At 52.7% G+C, this 19233-nt stretch overlaps 1 non-coding gene across 1 annotated transcript; it reads right to left on the bottom strand.

Annotated features, from left to right (window-relative positions):
- Window positions 1-1208: 1208 nt before the first annotated feature.
- Window positions 1209-1314, bottom strand: LOC119824155. The gene has a single exon (XR_005287075.1). It is a non-coding gene; the product is annotated as a U6 spliceosomal RNA (small nuclear RNA).
- Between the last annotated feature and the right edge of the window lie 17919 nt (window positions 1315-19233).

Raw genomic sequence — 19233 nt, 5'->3', positions numbered from 1 at the left:
CCGCCTGCCTCCTTCTTCTCCCTTCTCCCTCCTTCCTCCTCCTTTCTCCCCAAGTCTTTTTCTTATGTGGAAGAAAGGAGACCTGAAATCTCTCTTCTGCCTGCTTCTCTCCCAGGCCTAACACGCAGTATCAATTACCAATCCATTATTCATCCATTGATTTATTTATTTATTCCCACGCCTGCGCAGCACTGCCCACATGTCTTTTGTGTCCCGCTGGCATCTGGAAACCCTCTGGGACAGCAGCGCCTGGCTCCTCGCTCTAGGAGGCACCGACTTTGGGAGGGAGGAAGCTTCGCTCTGAGGGGGCTTGGCACTGTGGGAGGGAAGGACGGACCTGTGGAAAGAAAGACATCTTCCCGGACTGAGAAAAGTGAGGCAGGGACACTAGAGATGTGGAAAATGTTAGGAAAGCAAAACTCGATGCTGAGAAGCAAGGGCAGGCACGTTGAGGCAGAGGCACAGAGCTGGAGGGAAGGTGGGGGTGGCGCGCAGAGTGGAGGCGGCCGGATGGGGGCAGGGACCGCACAGGAGGCTGGATCAGGTTGTCTCTGAAAGCAGGTCTGCAATCAGACTGTCTAGGAGGAAGCTGGTCTAATTCAGGAAGCGTGGACATTCCATGTCAGTTCCTGAAACATTTATTTTGAGTTACACAGGGACGGACTGCGTGGGCATGAGTGGTGGGGTGTTCTCATTTTTTTTTCCCCAGCTTTTTGGCTGCTAATGTCTGAGTTCAGCCCCAGCCACGCCTCAGCTCTTCACACAGTGCCCGGCTGTCTTCTCATTCCCCTCTCTCTATTTTTGATTGTTTTGTTTTTGTTTGGTTGTTTGTTGTTTGTTTGTTTTTGGTGTTTTGAGAAAGAGTTTCTCTGTGTAACAGCCCTGGCTGTCCTGGAACTCACTCTGTAGGCCAGGCTAGCCTTGAACTCACAGAGATCCACCTGCCTCTGCCTCCCGAGTGCTGGGATTAAACTCTAGTGCCACCCTGCCTGGCCTCCTGTTTGAATTTTCTTTCTTTCTTTTTTTTTTAATTGATATTTATTGAGCTCTACATTTTTCTCTGCTCCCCTCCCTGGATCTCTCCCCCCCTTCAACCCTCTCCCAAGGTCCCCATGCTCCCAGTTTACTCAGGAGATCCTGTCTTTTTCTACTTCCCATGTAGATTAGATCCACGTATGTCTCTCTTAGAGTCCTCATTGTTGTCTAGGAAAAACATGGAACGCTTCATGAATTTGTGTGTCATCCCTGTGCAGGGCCGTGCTGATCTTCTCTGTATCGTTCCAATTTTAGTCTATGTGCTGCCGGAGCAAGCACTCCTGTTTGAATTTTCCTGGAACTAGCTCTTGTAGACCAGGCTGGCCTCGAATCCTCCTGCCTCTGCCTCCCGAGTGCTGGGATTAAAGGCGTGCGCCACCGCCGCCCGTCCTGTTTGAATTTTCAAGGGCCCAAGCTGACCTCAAGCTCACTGTGTGCCAGAGGATGCTGACCTGACCTTCTGGCTCTCCAGCCTTTGCTTCCTGAGTGCTAGGCTCCCGGGTCTGCACCACTGCACCCAGAGAGGGGGTGCTAGAGCTTGAGCCCTGGGATTTGAGTGAGTGCGCTAGGCACAAGCTCCGCCAGCTGAGAAACTCCTCAAAGCCTGCCTGGCCTCCTGACTGGGTCCACAGCTCCTATGAGGGCAGCTGCTTCCCTCTCAGCCTCTGGCCTCTCTTCCCTACTGAATCACAACCTTCTGCCCTGTGCGCATCCCCTTCTGACTCTTAGCACCCTCCAAAGTCTACCACTAAGGGACAGCGCATGCCTGTCCTATTTGGAAAGTCTGGTGCTGTGGACTCCTCTGGCTTTTTTTCTTAAAATTACTATTATTATTTTATTATTGAGAGAACTCACTGACTTCTCTCTGCCTTCTCAACCCTCACCCTCTGTATTAGGTTTCAAGGGCCAGTCACTTTGCATCCTTTGGTTCCAGCACCTCACCAGGGAAGTGTAACCATCCTCACTGTCAGTACAATGCATGGAGCCCCGGGTGTGTCAGTGGCTCCCCTAGGCCCCAGATGCGCCACTTAAACAGCTTGCCACACAAGGCTGAGTCACAGGAGTGTTCACTGGGAGCTAAGTGAACTCTGTCCCACCCACGCGAGCCTCACACCTTTGCCTGGGGCTGATGGGAAACTCTGGGTTGAGGTGTGGAGAACGGGAATTGGGAGGTGCTGAGGCTGGAATAGAGGGTGGGCCTCATCAGCCGCGGGCTACCGTACACCTGTGTACAGGTGCTGGCCTTGCCTAGAAGTCCCCCAACTCCTGTGCCATCTGGCTAACCAGAATTTCAGCTGCCTTTCAGCACTTCTAGCAAAGCTTGCAGGGCAGCTCCGCCCAGAGGGCCCCCAACCCTCCCTGGAGCACCACCTAATCCGGATCATTCACTGAGGGGAGAAGACACTTTCCCATGGTGGCTGGCATCTTCCTGTGGTGTCCTACTATAAGAAGTCTCAGGATAAAACAGTACAGTTTGCTTGCCTGCCTTCCCTTTCCGTCCGTTCTGTCGCTGCAGCAGCTGCCTCCAGATCCCCACCTCAACCTCCCAGAGCCTACTGCAGGCCAACAGTAACTACTGTGGTTCTTAAGAAATACCCCAGGCCGAATGGGGACCGCTGAGGTAGGCAGCAGCCGGCTTCTACTGTGTTAGCTGGCCTAACAAGTCCCTGGAATAGACATTCATTTTGTTGCTCTGTCCCTGACTAATCCGTCTACACCCTTGACTGTCTGCTCTAACCCCAGTGTAGGTTTGCCCTGTGGCCTGCTCGATTGGTGTTGTCTTTTTTCAGGCTCTAACGATCTAGCTTGGAACCAGTGCGCAGAGAATTCTTACCAAAGGAGCAAACGCTGTTCTCGGGCATTCTTCTGGGTCCCTGAAGTGGTGAACTTCAGAGCTCACAGTGAGGGTTCTTGACCAGGGGATTCAGGAAGTATAGACACATGCGCTTCGGCTCAGGGGTGCAAGAAAGAGCAGTGCAGTCTGCGGCAAACCCAGAGTCCACGCGGCCTCATTGGAAGTCTAGTGTTCAACATCAGCCTCACCCACTCCGGTCCTGGCCACAGTTCTGTGTTGTTCTCTACAGATCTGTTTTCAGTTTTGGGCATACCACTTCAAGATACACTCTCCTCCCCTTGTGAACACCCAGCTCTCTCCTGAGCGTGAGCTGGGGGAGGCAGAGGTAGTCGGTTTTTCTGTTTGCTTGGTTTTGTTTTTTGTTTGTTTATATATTATATATATTTTTTCAAGACAGGGTTTCTCTGTGTAGCCATAACTCTGTAGACTAGACTTGCCTCCAACTCACAGAGATTTGCCTGCCTCTGCCTCCCGAGTGCTGGGATTAAAGGCTTTGACCCCCACCCCTCTCGAGGTAGTCAGTTTTGTTCTGTTAAAGTCCCCGGCCGTCCCATCACTCAGTGTCTGGTTTATCACAGGGAGGCGCAGCAGAGACATTGAATGAAACTGCCTTAGACCCCACTCCTGGGGCGGAAGTCTGGCTCCTGGAAGCGTGGACCCAAGTCCCAGAAAGCCTCAGAAAAGGCCTTAAGTCCGCTTTGCTGGGTGGGGGAGCATAGGATGAAGAGCAGGAGAGCGCTCTCTCTCTCTCTCTTTGACTAGACCACAGGTTCCTGTTCTGCCTGCATCCACACACACACACACACACACACACATAGAGGAGGGGTCATCACACCAGGGCTAGACAGCAGGCTCCTGTCCTGCAAGCGTCCCCTCACACATTGGTAGAGAATGGGGTCATCATGCCAGGACTAGACTGTAGGTCCTTGTCCTGTGTGCGCCCCTCCCCGCATGGGTAGAAGATGGGGTCATTACACCACGGCTAGAGAGAAGGGCCCTGTCCTGAAAGCACCCACACACACGGGTAGGGGGGTCATCACACCGGGGCTAGATAGAAAGGCCCTGTCCTGCATGCACACCCCTCCCCGCACACACACAAGGGCAGAGGTCATCACACCAGGGCTAGACCTAGGCAAGCCTCTATCCTGCGTGCACCCACTCGTGAGGGGCTGGGATTAGGAGGGCGCAGGAACCACGCACCGAGCCTGTGAGCAAGCGGCCGGGAGGGCGCGGCCTCCGGGTACCACGGCGCTGCCACCTGCGCAGCCACTGCGCCGCCATTGGCTCGCGGAGAAGCCGCTCTAATCCGCGCCGCCTCCGCCCCCGCGCGGCGCAGCGCTCCGCGGAGTCTCTGACCTTCCTCCTTCCCGCAGCCCCGGAGAGACGCGCGACGGTCGCGCCGATCTCCTCCTCCCCCGGGAAGCCGTCCGGGCTTGAGGCCGGGCCGCCGCCGCCCGCTTCGCCCCCCGCCGCCGATGGTGTCCGGAGCTCCGGCGCCCAGGTACTGGGTCTAAAACGTGGAGCGAACGCGGGATGGGGTGCGGGTGCGGGGAGGCCAGGGCCCCAGTGAGGGATGCAGGTCCCCAGCGTGTGGTGGCGTTGGACGCAGCCGAGGACAGGGACCTGGAGAGAGGTGGGCGCGCACCCGGGGACGCTCCTGGGCTGGACCCAGGCAATGCCAGGATGGCCCTGAACTAGGCCCCTTGGGGATGCCGAAGGGGAGGCCTTTACCCCGAGGAAAGAAGAGGAAATAGGTTTGTTGGGAAACTGGGGCCTGGCCCCGGGTGTTGAGTGTGTTTTTGTGGGACCAGCTGGGATAGGTGGGCCTGTGCCAGCTTGGTGCGTATGTTATTTCTGGACCAGAGTGGGCTGGGGGAGAAGCACAGCCGGCGATGTCTGGTTTAGATTACAGGTACTTCCTTCTTTGCTTCCGACCCCTCCCCCCACCAGCTGGGGTGGGGGGGGTGGAAGGAGAGAGGAGGTAGTGATGCTCAGGGCCCCCGCAGATGCAGCAGAATCCTCTCTGCGCCACACTGCCCTCCCTCCACCAACCTCGGACCATTTGGTCACGGTTGGGGCGCTCCCTCCCCCGGTAGTGTTCACCTTTCAGGAGGCTGTGGAAAGATTAAAAGGTCATTAATGTGTCTGGGACACGGTGGCAAACTCCAGAGCTTGGCTAGACCCAGCTTTAAACCCCAGTTTCCCCCCACCTCCCCAAGCCCAGCTCTGCAGCTTGGGGGGGGGGGGGACGTCACACTTGCGGCCACCTTCTTTTTCTAGGCACAACCAGAAATAGCTACCATTGTCAGGGGCCCTGGCACAGCTGGGGTGCAGATTGCCAATGGTTTGGGAAGCTCTGCCCTCAGCCCGGTTTTCTTAGATCATCCCCCTCCAAGTGGCTTCCTGTCGCCCAGGTGAGAGGCCACCTCCCACACCGTGTTCCTGGACCCTGTCAGCCTTGAGGTTATTTATGTCTGGTCTGTCGCCCTCTAGACCAAAGTGTCTTCAGGCTAAGAATCTGATTTGTCTCGGTCATTGCTTCAGTGTCTGAGAGGGGCTCATCACTGAAGAAATGTCTGAATGAATGAATGAATGAATGAATGAATATGTAAATTCTGGGCATTTGCTAGCAAGCTGAAAGATGGAAGGGATCCCCCTCTGGTCTTTCTACCTGCACACCCCGGCCTCCCCCATCCTCCTCTTGTCCCCACCCCCACCCCACTTCGGGGACCAAAGAGCCATGAAGCTCCTCTAGACCTGAGGTTGAGAGGCAGCTGTGACTATTGGAAGGGCTTCCGCCCTGCTGGCTCCTGACTGTCTTGTTGGCCCCCTAATGTCCTTGGGGAATCTGGCCCATCATTGAGGGCTTCCCTTTCTTCAAGCCACCGGGCTGGTGATTTCTCCTGTGTTGCTATGCTCAGAACCTTGGTACCAGCTCTAACAAGACAGCCATGTCGTGCTCTGGGGCTGGGTGAGCCCCCAGCAGGCTGTCCTGGGTCTGCTGGCTCTTCCAGGAGCTGTGTGTAAAGGCGGCATGGGGTTTTGCAGGACCTTTCTTGGCCAGCCTTGCTCCTCTGACGAGGGTGTGCCACCGTGCCCAGTCAGCTGGCCCCACCTCACCCCCGCTCTGCCCTCCACTGCTCTGAGACTCTCACTTCCTCTTCGGAAGCTTCCTTGGCTGCATCCTCATCCTGCTCCCCTCTCCTCGGACCCTCTGGTATCACCCTGCCTCAGGTTTTGAGTGACATCTTTCCCTGAGTTATGGAATCATTCCATGGATAAAGGGGTGTGTGTGTCCTGGTCCGGTGTCCCCAAGGCCTGACACAGAGAGACGTCACTTAACTTGTGAAAGCCTGACATGGTGGCTCCACCATGACTTCAGGCAAGGTTCTCCCTCCTCAGGAGATGCCTGCATCTCCAGCAGGAATGACTGGCTGTGGGAGACCTCACTGTAGAAGGGAGACTTCTGTGGGCCAAGCAGGCCAGGAAGGACAGGGAAGGCCATCAGGGAAGGAGCTCACTGATTTGGGCCGTCCCCTGTGGAAGCAAGAGGAGGGGCTGAGAGAATGGGTGTCCTGGGGAGGGCCTGGAACTTACTATGACAAGTTCTGTCTGCTGAGCCACTGGGGGATTCTGTGCTAGGGCATCCCTCTGTGCTATATAGATAGCCCTGGCTTGCACATTTCTTCTTCTTCTTCTTCTTCTTCTTCTTCTTCTTCTTCTTCTTCTTCTTCTTCTTCTTCTTCTTCTTCTTCTTCTTCTTCTTCTTCTTCTTCTTCTTTTCTTCTTCTTCTTCTTCTTCTTCTCCTCCTCCTCTTCCTCCTCCTTCTCCTCCTCCTCTTTCTCCTCCTTCTCCTCCTCCTCTTCCTCCTCCTTCTCCTCCTCCTCTTTCTCCTCCTTCTCCTCCTCCTCTTCCTCCTCCTTCTCCTCCTCCTCTTCCTCCTCCTTCTCCTCCTCCTCTTCCTCCTCCTTCTCCTCCTCCTCTTTCTCCTCCTTCTCCTCCTCCTCTTCCTCCTCCTTCTCCTCCTCCTCTTCCTCCTCCTTCTCCTCTCCTCTTCCTCCTCCTTCTCCTCCTCCTCTTCCTCCTCCTTCTCCTCTTCCTCTTCCTCCTCTTTCTCCTCCTTCTCCATCTTCCTCTTCTTCTTCATTATTATTATTAATCCTGAGACAATGGCAATCACAGATAACCCCACATGCTCCGAACAGCTGGAGGGACTCAGAGCTGTGTCCAGTTAGGTCCCAGCATCCTCAGGCATTGCTGCTGGGGACCAGTGTGGGGCATCTATAGATGGTGCCCTGAGCAGCTAGGACCATGGATGATGTTCACTACAAGAAAGGTAGAGGAAGGGTGGAGGTGGGCTGCGGGAGCTGGGATGCCAACGAAGTGACTGCTGCCAGCTCAGAAGGGGAGTGGGGCTGTAGGGTTGGAGAGACGCCATTGCCTTCAAACTGGGCTTCCTGAAGGCTGGAGGACCAGAGGCTGTGGCTACTTTTTAAGCATCACATCTTGCGGAAATGCTGGCGGAAGGGTGGTTTACTAGGTGAGCGCGCTGGCTGCTCTCTCAGAGGACCTCCCTGGGTTTGATTCCCAGCACCCACACAGTCAAAACTGCGCTTTAGTCCAGAGCATCTGGGACCTTCTTACGATCTCGTCAGGTGCCAGACACACGCAGTGCACAGGGATCCATGCAGATAAAACACGTATACACACAGAATAAAACAAATATATAAAAAAAACCTTAGAAGCTGGCATGGGCTGGGCTGGGCCGTCAGATAAGATGCAGGCGCCTGGTTAAGTGGTGAAGTCTGAATTTGATCGGGGATGTGGCTCCATGGTAAAGTGCTGTGTAGTGGGTCCTGGGCCCTGGGTCAAATCCCAGCCCTGGAAAAAAGCTCAGATAAATAAATTTGTTTATTTGTTTAAATATATATGATTTTTAGCATAAATATATACCAAATGTTGCATTATAAACTTGTACCAAAAAGAGGGTTTTTCATGGCATCACAATGACAGAACACGCTCCATGTTCTCCTGTGGCAGTCCTAGACTTCGCCCTAATAGAAACATCTGGGGGTGTGTCGCTGTAGGGGCACTTGGCATTACAGACACTGCCGTGCCCAGCTTGAAGACTCAGGGCCTGATGACGGTCACACAGACTCAGACTCAGGGCCTGACGGTCACAGGGCAGTTTTGAATTCTGTGTCAGTGAACTGATTCTCTGACCTGCCCAGAGAGTGCTCGCCTGTTTAGATGGACAAGGGAGGTGGAGCCTTTAAATAGGGTTAATCCAGTGCTGCGCAAATCCTCACAGTAAGCCTTTTCCTGGCATAGGGTGTGGCGGACAAACCCTCACATCTCTGGGGGAGAATGTGCTGGCACCCCCTTTTTTGGCCATCCCACTTTGGGGCCATCCCAATAGGTGCAGTTTTAGCGAGGACAGTCTTAGTCTTGGTTGGGCGATGATGGTCAGCTGACTGTCACCAGGAGGACGTGATGCAGTCAGACTTCCCCAGTGCCAACCGTGGGGGTTCTTCCTTCTGCTTTCAGTGAGCTGCCCTCTGCTGTGCACCAGGCACAGGGGCCTGGGGACACTGGGGGAAAAGGACGACGTAAAAGAATGTTTTTACCATGTGGAGAGGACAGAGCAGGTGGCTATGTATGACTAGGATTTGATTTCTCTTTTAATTTATTTAACTTTATTTTATGTGCATCGGTGTGAAGGTGTCAGATCCCCTGGAACTGGAGGTACAGACAGTTGTGAGCTGCCGTGTCGGTGCTGGGAATTGAACCTGGGTCCTCTGGAAGAGCAGCCAATGCTCTTAACCAGTGTGCCATCTCTCCAGCCCCTGATTTGATTTTGTTTTGTTTTGTTTGTTGGTTGTTTGAGACAGGGCTTCACTGTGTAGCCCTGGATGTTCAAGAACTCACTCTGTAGACCAGGCTGGCCTGGAATTTGCTGTGTAGATTAGGCTGCCTGCCTCTGCTCCCCCACCCCCGCCTGTCCGCCGAGTGCTGGGCTTAAAGGTGTACATTACCATGCCTGGTCCACCTCAGGTTTTTGCTGCCATGTAGTCTGACTCTAGAGGCATATGTCCTACCTCCGCTGCCCCGCGAGCCAGGCTAGGGCCATAATGGTCAGAGCTTGGGCAGGGGTGCTGAATGCTGAGTGGCCACTGTGTGAGCAGCAGATTTGGAAGGAAGGAGAGGATGGTTTGTTCAGAGGAGGGAGGGGCCATCCCAGGCTGACCTAAAGCAGGGACAGATGTTGGGGGCTGGGAGGAGATCCAGGCAGGACTGAGGGGTGTAGAGTGGGAGGCTGGTAAGACAATGAGGAATTGCTAATGCTGGACATTTAATTCATCCATTTTTGTTTGCTTGCTTGTTTGGTTGGTTTTTCTAGACAGGGTTTCTCTGTAGCTTTGGAGCCTGTCCTGGAACTCACTCTGTAGCCCAGGCTGGGAATCAAGGCTAAGGATCCCATACTGACTCATTGAGGGGCTTTGGGTCACTTAGGCCTCTCTTGGGCTGTTTCCTCTTCTGCCTTTAGAAAAATCCTTTATTTATTTGAGACAGGCCTAGAACTTGCTGTGTAGCCCAGCCTGGTCCTACTTTATTCTGAGACAGGTTATCACTGAATTGCTTAGACTCCCTTTGAGCTTTCTTTGTAGCTGGCCTCCACCTTGGAATCCTCCTGCCTCATCCTCCTGAATATTCTCAATTTGTTGGGGGATGGGTGGCTAGGGATTACCTCCGGGACTTGACAAATATCCTCTGTCTTTAATTTGTAAATTTTTTTAAAAAGGTTTATTTATTAAAGGGCATGGTGGCACAAGACCAACCTGGTCTACAGAGAGAGTTCTAAGACAGTCAGGACCACATAGAGAAACCCTGACTGGAAAAACAACAATGAAGATATATTTATTTACATATATGGGTGTTTTGTCTGCGTGCACATCTGAACCCCAGGAGAGGGCATCAGAATTCATGGGTCTATAGTTATAGGTGGTTGTGAGCTGCTGTGTGGTTGCTGGGAACTGAACTCAGATCTTCTGAGCAGCCAGTACTTTTAGCTGCTGAGCCATCTCTCTAGCCCCCTGTTTGTTTGTTTTTTTGAGACAGGGTCTCACTGTGTAGCCCTGGCTTTCTTGGAACTCGCTACATGACCAGGCTGGCCTCGAACTCACTGAGCTCTCCCTGCCTCTGTCTCCTAAGTGCTGGGGTTAAAAGCGTGTGCCAACACTGCCTGGGCTTAAGGAGTTTCTTACTATTTTTTTTGCAATGTGACTGGAGAAATGACTGAGTAGTTGAGAGCACTGGCTGCTCTTGCAGGGGACCCAGGTTTGGTTCCCAGCACCCACATGGCAGCTCACAGACATCTGTATCCCAGTTTCCGGTAGATCCCATGCATTCTTCCTGCCTCCAAGGGCACTGACTGCATGTGCTGCACACGAGCTCGCTCACACAAGGACACACATACACACATGGAAATAAACAAGTAACTAGGTTTTTTTTAATTTTTGGTTTTTTTAAGACAGGGTTTCTCTGTGTAGCTTTGGCTGTCCTGGAACTCACTCTGTAGACCAGGCTGGCTTCAAACTCACAGAGATCCACCTGCCTCTGCCTCCTGAGTGCTGGGATTAAAGGCACCCCCACCTACCTGTTACAAATAAATAATTTAAAAATATTTTGCTACTGAATATCTTAAATTTCATTTGTGTGCACATTGGTGTCGAGCACACACGCTCACATGGAGGAGTCGGTTCTCTCTACCTTGTCAGTTTCAGAGATCAAACTCAGGTTATCAGCCTTGGCAGCAAGCACCTGTACACACTGAGCCCTGTTGTCCACCCAAGGTAAGGACTTTCTCTGGGCAATTTTCTCGTTTTTTTTCTTCCTTCCTTCTCTCCTTCTCCTTTTCCTTCCTTCCTTCCCTTCTTCTCCTTCTCCTCCTCCTCCTCCTCCTCCTCCTCCTCCTCCTTCTTCTTCTTCTTCTTCTTCTTCTTCGTCTCCTCCTCCTCCTCTTCCTCCTCCTCCTCCTCCTTCTCCTTCCTCCTCCTCCTCCTCCTCTTTCTCCTCCTTTTCCTCCCCCTCCTCCTTTTTTTTACTGTAGCATTGGAGATGGAGCCCAGGGCTTACACATACTAGGAAAGAGCTTTACCAATGGGCTGCATCTTCGCCCCAAGAGAGACTCTGTCTAGCTGAATCGCCTACTATTTATTAATACCTAAGAAGTAACAATTCATTAATGTCATCAGTTGTCAGTCGGGATTCCCATTTCCTGTTGTCTCAGATGGATCCTCCTCCTTCCCTCCTCCTCCCTCCTCCTCCCTCCTCCTCTCCCTCTTCTTCCCTTCCCCCTCACTACCTCTCTTCTAGTTTAAGAGCTGGGTATAGTGGTGCACACCTATAATCCCAGCCCTTAGGAGGTGGAGGCAGGAGAATAAGGAATTTAAGGTTAGCCTCCACTACATGTCAGATTTGAGGGTAGCCTGAACTACGTGAGACCCTGTCCCAAAACAGCAGTTAAAAGAAGACAACAAAAGACCCGAATCAGGCCTGTGCTCTGATTGGCTGAGAACCTGGGCCCCTTCCTACCCTTGCCTTCTGCTCCTGAGTCATCTGCTTTGTGCGCAGTCCACAGCCTGGGCTCTGCCGGCTGCAGCTCCACAGTGCCGTTCAGCAGGGTCCTCTGTGAGTTGGTGGCTGGGTCCATCTGTCTCCTGGTGCTGCCAGCTGTAGGAAACCATCTCAGCCCTGCCTTCAGGACCCCAGAATCCATGCCCCCCCGCACCTCCATGGCTCTCTGCTCAGCCTCTAATGGATGCTTCTGGGCTACAACCACAGGACTGCCAGCCCCTCCTGAATGAGGGAATATATCCCTCCTCTCTGCAACTCTTCAGGGACATTGTTGCCACTCAGAATGAAACCTAAGTCCTGTAAAAAGCCCCAGTTTGCACAGCACAGTGGCACCCTCGGAAGGCAGAGGCAAGTGGAACTCTGTGAGTTCAAGGCCAGCCTATCCTACAGAGTTCCAGGACAGCCAGGGAAACCCTGTCTCAAAAAACAAACAAACAAATACAGAAATGGATAGGTAAACAAGCCAGACTGGTCTTGGAGTTGGAAATAGGAGGTTCAAGGTCATCCTCTACCACAAAGTGAGTTCCAGGCCAGCCTGGTCTACAGAGCGTTTTTCCAGGCTAGCCTGGGCTATGTGAGGCCCTGTCTCTAAGTGTGGCTCAGCTGGTGGAGTGCTCTGCCCTGTGTCCTAGGACTGCCTGTTTCCAGCTGTGTGCTCACTGTACCGGATGCTGATGAATTAGTATTGAGTGTGGCATGAGTGCTGGCTGCTCGGTCGTGACGGCTGCTCTGACCTTGTCACCTGGAGCCTCTGCCCTGCACCCCAGTTCCCCTGCAGAGCCTGGGCTCCTTCACAGTCAGGGTCCCCTGGCTGCTTGGTTGGCAATGTTTTGTTTTGTTTTTACAGTGCTGGGGTGCAACCCAGAGCCCAGTATGCTGGGCAGGTGCTCCCACACCGAGCTATAGCCCCAGGCCTCTATTTCCAGTTGCAGATGGGTAAATTGAGCCAGGTCCCTCAGGAGTGTGTGAGTCCAGAGGCTATGCTGAGGCCTTTTCCTCCTCCTCCTGGCCTCTCTCCTTCATCCAGCGTCCTCCCTCCTTCCTCCAGCAGGGTGTCTTGTGTCCCCATATCACAGGCCTCATCGGCTCCAGCCCTACCCTCCCTGCCCGACCTGGGTATTGGGTGACTGGTTGCCATCTCACCTGCCCTGTTTGGCGGGTCCCTCTGATGGACCCTCCCTGTGTCACGGAGTCCCGTCCTCACCTCTGCCCCATTCCCAGCCCTTTGTCTGTGCACAGCCCTGAGGAAGTGGGCAGATCTTGCTCAGCGGTGCATGGATGGTGTCTTCGTACCTCTAGGCAAAAGGCAGTTCTGTGAGCAACAATGGGCTGGGCTGGACCAACAACAGTGTCCTGGATCGCCGAGAATAGGCGGCAGCTGCCAGTGGTTTCAGGCCAGACTCACAGAAAGAATCAAGTCTTGATACTGCGGAGGGAATGTGGGGCAGAGCCCGCCTGGGAGAGTGTGAGTGGGAGAAACAGGGTGGTACCTTCCCTAGAGTTTGCTCTCCAGCCCCCTGACTCTCCCTGATCCCCACTGCCCAGCTCCCAGACTGGTCTTACCATTTGCTGCTCCACAAGTCAGGCTGTGCGTTGGAGGCTGAAGCTGCCTGAGGTCTGGGACTCCCTTAGGGGCTGTGCCCCCTTGGCAACACTCAGGGGGCATTTATTTATGAGAGGGGGTTTTGTTCTTTCTTATTTATTTATATTTATCTATCTCTTGATTGATTGATTTTTCGAGATGGGGTTTCTCTCTAGTTTGGAAGCCTGTCCTGGCACTAGCTCTTGCAGACCAGGCTGGCCTCAAACTCACAGAGATCGACCTGCCTCTGCCTCCTGAGTACTGGGATTAAAGGTATGTGCCACCACCACCTGGCTGTTCTTTTTTTTTATTGAAACAGGGTCTCCTATGTCCCAAACTGACTTCAAACTCACTGTGTGACCAAAGATGACCTGAACACCCTATCTTCCTGCTTCTAGCCCCCAACCCCAGTATCACAGGTGCACCACCACGCCCAGTTTTTCTGGTGCTTGGGATAGAATTTAGGATGTCGGGCAAGCGCCCTACCAACTGAAGTATATCCCAGCCCATACCTGTCTTTTTCTTTCTTTGATATAAAAGCTTCACCACTTTAAAAATTACATTTAATTTATTTGCGTGTGTGTGCACAAAGCTACCATGGCATCCAGGTGGGGTCAGGACAGAATTCTCTCTTTCACCACAGGGTCTGAGGGATTGAACTCAGGTCTGCAGGTGGGTCAGCTGGCCTTTACCTGCTGAGCTACTCTCTGGCCCCTCCTTTACTTTAGGAACAGAGTCTTCTGTAGCCCAGGTCAGCCTCCTCCTGCCTCTGTCTCTTTCTCCCGTGCGGGATTACTGCCACACCCAGGTAAGTGTTTTCGTTACAGAAAAACGCATCAGGCCTTTATTATGCTGCCGTAGCTTTTGGTGTCAAGGAAGTGCCGAGACTTAGAAGCCATCAAGATGCCCTTTAAAAAGTTAGGAAGTAGTGGGCAGTTTGTCCAGACAATTATTTAGCACTCAGAGATGTGAGCCATTAAGGCTTGAAAGGCCAGGCTGAGCTAAAATGCTTTTTACCGAATCAAAGAGCCGGTCTGGGAAGACTGCGTGGCTGTGTGAGGGTCAAGGGAAGGAAAAGCAGGCAGACACTAGGGGATCAGTGGTCCAGGAGCTTGGTGGGAATGGGCTAGATGGACAGACCTCTCGGAGCAAGATGGCAACTGTGTGGTCCTGTGACAGACACCTGTCGCCACACCCGCCCAGACCTGTGGACTCTCCAGGGTATAGGAAGTGATAACGCCTCTATGCAGGGCTGTCATTTGTGACTGACGTGCCTCCTGCGTCCAGAGTGTTTTAAAGAGGGATACCCTGTTGGGAGAGGCTGGGGGAGCTGTCTGTGTCTTCTGAGCACTAGCTGTGACCTTATGTGGTCGTTTGAATGGAATTGTCCCCATAAGCTCATAGAGGGTGGCATTATTTGGGATCTGACTTTATTGGAGTAGGTGTGGCCTTGTTGAGGGAAGTGTGTCACTGTGGGGGTGGGCTTTGAGGTCTCCTATGCTCAGGCTACACTCTGCAGACACAGTTCACTTCCTGTTGTCTTCAGATCAAGATGTAGGACTCTCAGCTCCTTCTCCAGCACCATGTCTGCCTGCTCATTGCCATGTCCTGCCCTGATGGTAATGGACTAAACCTCTGAAACTGAAAGCCACCCCAATTCAAATTTTCCTTAATAAGATCTGGCCTGGTCATGGTGTCTTGTCACAGCAATAGACACCTAAACCACCCCAACGCTGTCTTAAAAATAAAAGGAGGCTGGAGAGGTGTCTCAACGACTTAGAGCACCTGCTACTTTGAATTATCGGCACCCATAGAGTGGCTCAGAACCGTCCCTAGCTTAAGTTCCCAGAAATCTGATGCTGTCTTTTGGCCTCCTTGGGTGTATGTGTGTGTGGATGTGCTGGTGTATGCTTTTAAGGCCTGAAACACCATCCCTGGTCTCTAAGAGAAAGGAGTGCTCTTTCAATGGGGACAGAAGAAACATCTTTTATTTTGTGAGGAAGGCAGAGCCTGGTGGGGCAGCCATGGTTGAAGTGTCAGGGGTTTATTGGCTCCAGTGGAATCATGAGGCCTGATGTGTGAACCCACAATACTTAGGCAGTGGGTGGAGCCGGCGCTCCACCCTGTGGTTCTGGAGAAGATGAATTCCCCTGGGAGGGCAGGGCTGAGCACTGTGCGGTGGTCTTAGAGTGTACCCTCTCTGAGGCCCTAGCATGGTACTTCTACTGCGTATTTTTATGTCCTTTACTATTATTTTACTTTAGTTAAATTAATTAACTTTTTTTGTTTTTTGTTTTTTGTTTTTCAAGACAGGGTTTCTCTGTAGCTTTGGAGCCTGTCCTGGAACTCGCTCTTGTAGACCAGGCTGGCTTTGAACTCACAAAGATCCGCCTGCCTCTGCCTCCCGAGTGCTGGGATTAAAGGCGTGTGCCACCACCATTGCCCCTTATTTTTACTTTATTAAAAAAAGATTTATGTATTTCATTTTGTGTATGTGAGTGTTTTGCCTGCATGTATGTGCGTACCATGTGCCCAAGGCAGAAGGTTGGCTCCCCTGGAGCTGGAGGTACAGATGGTCGGGGCCACCATGTGGGTGCAAGCCTTTTGTGCCAGCACACAGGGGGAACAGGGGGTTCAAGGCCAGCCTGAGTTACAAGTGAGAAGGGTAATGCAGTTGGGCTCTGAGGACCAGCAGGCCTCCTGGTGTCCACCCCTCATTGGGGTGGAAAAGCTCTGGCTTCACTAACTAGCCACGGGCACTCTGCCTTCCAGCTTCTGAACACAGCCTTGAAATAGAAAGGGGTGGGTTCTGGAAGTAGGTGGAGCCAGTCCTAGGCTGTTTCTGGGAGGTGGAGGCCAAGTTAAACCACTTAGTCCTGGATTGCAATCCTCAGTTTAGTCCGAGGGTCTCTGTTGCTAACTCACTGTTTTGCACAGGAGCCAGCCAGGCCTCATAGGCAGCAAAATCTACCCTTTTCCCACGCTCCTCAGAGCAGGTGGGGGGGGGGGACTTGGGTGCGCCAGGCCACCTGAGTTGCTATCTAGTTGTGTGATGATGTGTCTGCTGGGGCTGGAAATGGGTGCTGGGGTCAAGCCCCTGCTGCAGATACTTCCCTGGAGGCCCCCGGCCCCCAGAGCCACAGAGCAGTGGATCCCCGACATGTTGCATGGCAGAGTCAGCAACATCCAGACCACAGTTTCCTGTGCCGAGCTGAGAGAACATGGACGGGTCCTCCCTCATGCAATCCCTGCTAAAGCCGTGCACATGCATACAGCCAAAGCACCAATACCCTTAAAAAACCAAATAAATCTTTAAAATAAAATAGCTGGGCGATGGTGGCATATGCCTATAATCCAAGCTCTCGGGGGGCAGAGGCAGGAGGATCTCTGTGAGTTCTAGGCTATCCAGGGCAAACATAGTTAGACCCTGCCTCAAAACAGAACAAAACAAAATCAAGAAAATGGGCATATAGGCCCACAGAGAGGAGTCGGGGGGTAAGGAGTTGGTGGGTAAGGAGTCGGTGGGTAAGGAGTCGGGGGGTAAGGAGTCGGTGGGTAAGGAGTCGGAGGGTAAGGAGTCCGTGGGGAAAGGCACTGGCCGCTCTTGCCAGTGATCTGTTCCCAGCCCCCACACCAGGCGGCTCCAACAGCCTGTCACTTCATCTCCAGGGTGAATGACACACTCTCTTACCCTCCCTGGGCATGCGTACACACTGGACTTATACACACAGAAACATAATAAAATTATTAATTTTTAGCAGGGCAGTGATGGTGCACACCTTTAATCTCAGCATGTGGGAGGCAGATGCAGGTGATCTCTGAGGGCCAGCCTGATCTATAGAGTGAGACCCTATCTCAAATAAATAACAATTAAATAAAGCAATAAAAAGCATGGCAGCTGGGTGTTTGGGCCCTCACAAGGCCCTGGCTTCCATCCCCAGCTCTGCAAAACTAAAGCCAAAACCAAGTGGGAAAGGAACTTGAATGGACATTTCTCCTGAGAAGACAGGCAGATGGCCCTGTGAATGAGTGTCCAATGTCAGTAATCGCTAGCGAAATGCAAATCAGGTCCCCAACAAGATGCCACTTCACACTCACTGGTAACGGCCATTAGCCTAAAAATAGAAAATGGCCATTGTTGGAGAGGATGTGGCAAAGCTAGGACCCTGTGCACAGGACTGGGAAGCGGTACAGCCATCCGGATGAGCAGCTGGTCCTCCGTGCGATCCAGGAATCTAAATCTCTGTCTTCAGTTCTTCTGGGCACTGAAAACTTTAAGCACCTCAGAGTCCCTTAAAAGAGAGACTGGGCCCTTGGGGGCAGTCTCAACAGCGGAACGGTAGAGCAGCTCAGCTGCTCATTGGCAGAGGAACGGATAAACAAGACGTGGTGTACACGCAAGATGGAATATTACTGAGCCCTGACAAAGCTGCTCCATGTCACTGCATGGCTGACATTGAAGACAGTGCCAAGGGAAAGAAGTCCCTAAGTTCAAGTCCCCTGCACCCACCTTCAAAGGCTAGGCATGCTAGGGCTGTGAGGGATGGCCCAACCATTAAAGACACCTGTTCTTTTTGTTTTTTTGTTTTTGTTTTTGTTTTGTCAAGACAGGGTTTCTCTGTAGCTTTGGAGCCTACCCTGGAACTCACTCTGTAGACCAGGCTGGGCTTGAACTCACAGAGATCCGCCAGCCTCTGCCTTCCAAGTGCTGGAATTAAAGGCGTGTGCCACCAACACGCAGCTAAACTTGCCTTTTTACTTTGTGTTATGAGACAGGGTACCCTGAGTTAACACAGTCTGGCTTTGGTCTCTCTGTAGCCCGGGCAGACCTTGAACTAGCCGTCCTCCTTCCTCAGCCTCCCAGGCTGGGATGACATGCCCGAGTCACCAAAGTAACCTGCGGTTCGTGCTTTAGCAAGAGCCCAGCGTGCTGAAAAGCTTTGGCCCCACCCTGCCTAGCCCAGTGCTCCTCAGTCTGGGGGCAGTTGCTCCCAGGGGACCCTTGGCATGTTTTTAACATGTCTGGGGGTGGATGCTGCTCAGGACCCATAGTGCCAGGACAGCCCCATATGTCAACCAGTGCTGAGTCAAGAGACCAATCTCTGTGTGTCCCTGTACTCCCCACCCCCGTGTGTGTGTGTGTGTGCGTGTGTGTGTGTGTGTGCGCGCGCGTGCGCATGTATGTGCAATCTTGCTGGAGATCAGTCTCTGTGTGTTTGTGCCCCTGTACTGCCTGCCCCCATGAGTGTGTGTGTATGTGAGCGTGCAACCTTGCTGGAGACCTGTGTGTGTGTGTGTGAGACCCTGTATGCCCCACCCTCATGCGTGCGTGCGTGCGTGCATGTGTGTGTGCATGTGCGTGTGTGTGTAGCCTTGCTGGAGACCAGACTCTGTGTGTGCCCTGTACTCCCTACTCCATGTGTGCACATACGCTGGGGATGGAACCAGAGTCTCCCTCACATGCTAGGTACATGCATACCACTGAGCCACAACCTGGTGTCCTCTCCCATGTTCAGTGGGGACCCTGGTCAGGAAGACAGAGGAGGAAGGACTGTGGGACACAGATATTTGCTTCCAGTTTTGAGTCTGATGTCCCCACTGTCCTTCCACACTGTCCCCTGCAGGGCAGGTTGAAACAGCAGAAATAGATGTGGGACTTGCAGGTCTCCGAGCGTCAGGGTGTCGGCACAATTGAAGGCACAGCCCCTGGTCCTCTCCTGGGGGCAGCCAGCTGGGCTCAGTTTGCCTCACGTTACTGCTAAGGCTGCTTTATGGGAGCGCTGAGCATCGTCTCTAAATATAGCACATGACTGTAATGGCTGCTGCATCCCAAGTGTCAGTTTTACACCGATGGGGGTCATGTGTTTCTGTCAAAGAAGTGAGTCTCGGGCCTGTCACAGCAGAGGTTAGAGTGTGACGTGCGGGAATGTGCAGTGGGCTCCGTGGCGCCCTGTGGTCGTGAACCTCAGTGGGGCAGCTCCCCAGCCTTTTCTTTTCTCTTTTCTTTTCTTTTCTTTTCTTTTCTTTTCTTTTCTTTTCTTTTCTTTGCTTTGCTTTGCTTTGCTTTGCTTTGCTTTGCTTTGCTTTGCTTTTCTTTTTTTTTCCTTTTTTTAAACTCCTTTT

Source organism: Arvicola amphibius, chromosome 9 (genome assembly GCF_903992535.2).
Source record: "Arvicola amphibius chromosome 9, mArvAmp1.2, whole genome shotgun sequence".
NCBI lineage: Eukaryota > Metazoa > Chordata > Mammalia > Rodentia > Cricetidae > Arvicola > Arvicola amphibius.
The sequence above is the reverse complement of the archived record's forward strand: the minus strand, read 5'-3'. Positions and strand labels throughout refer to the sequence as shown.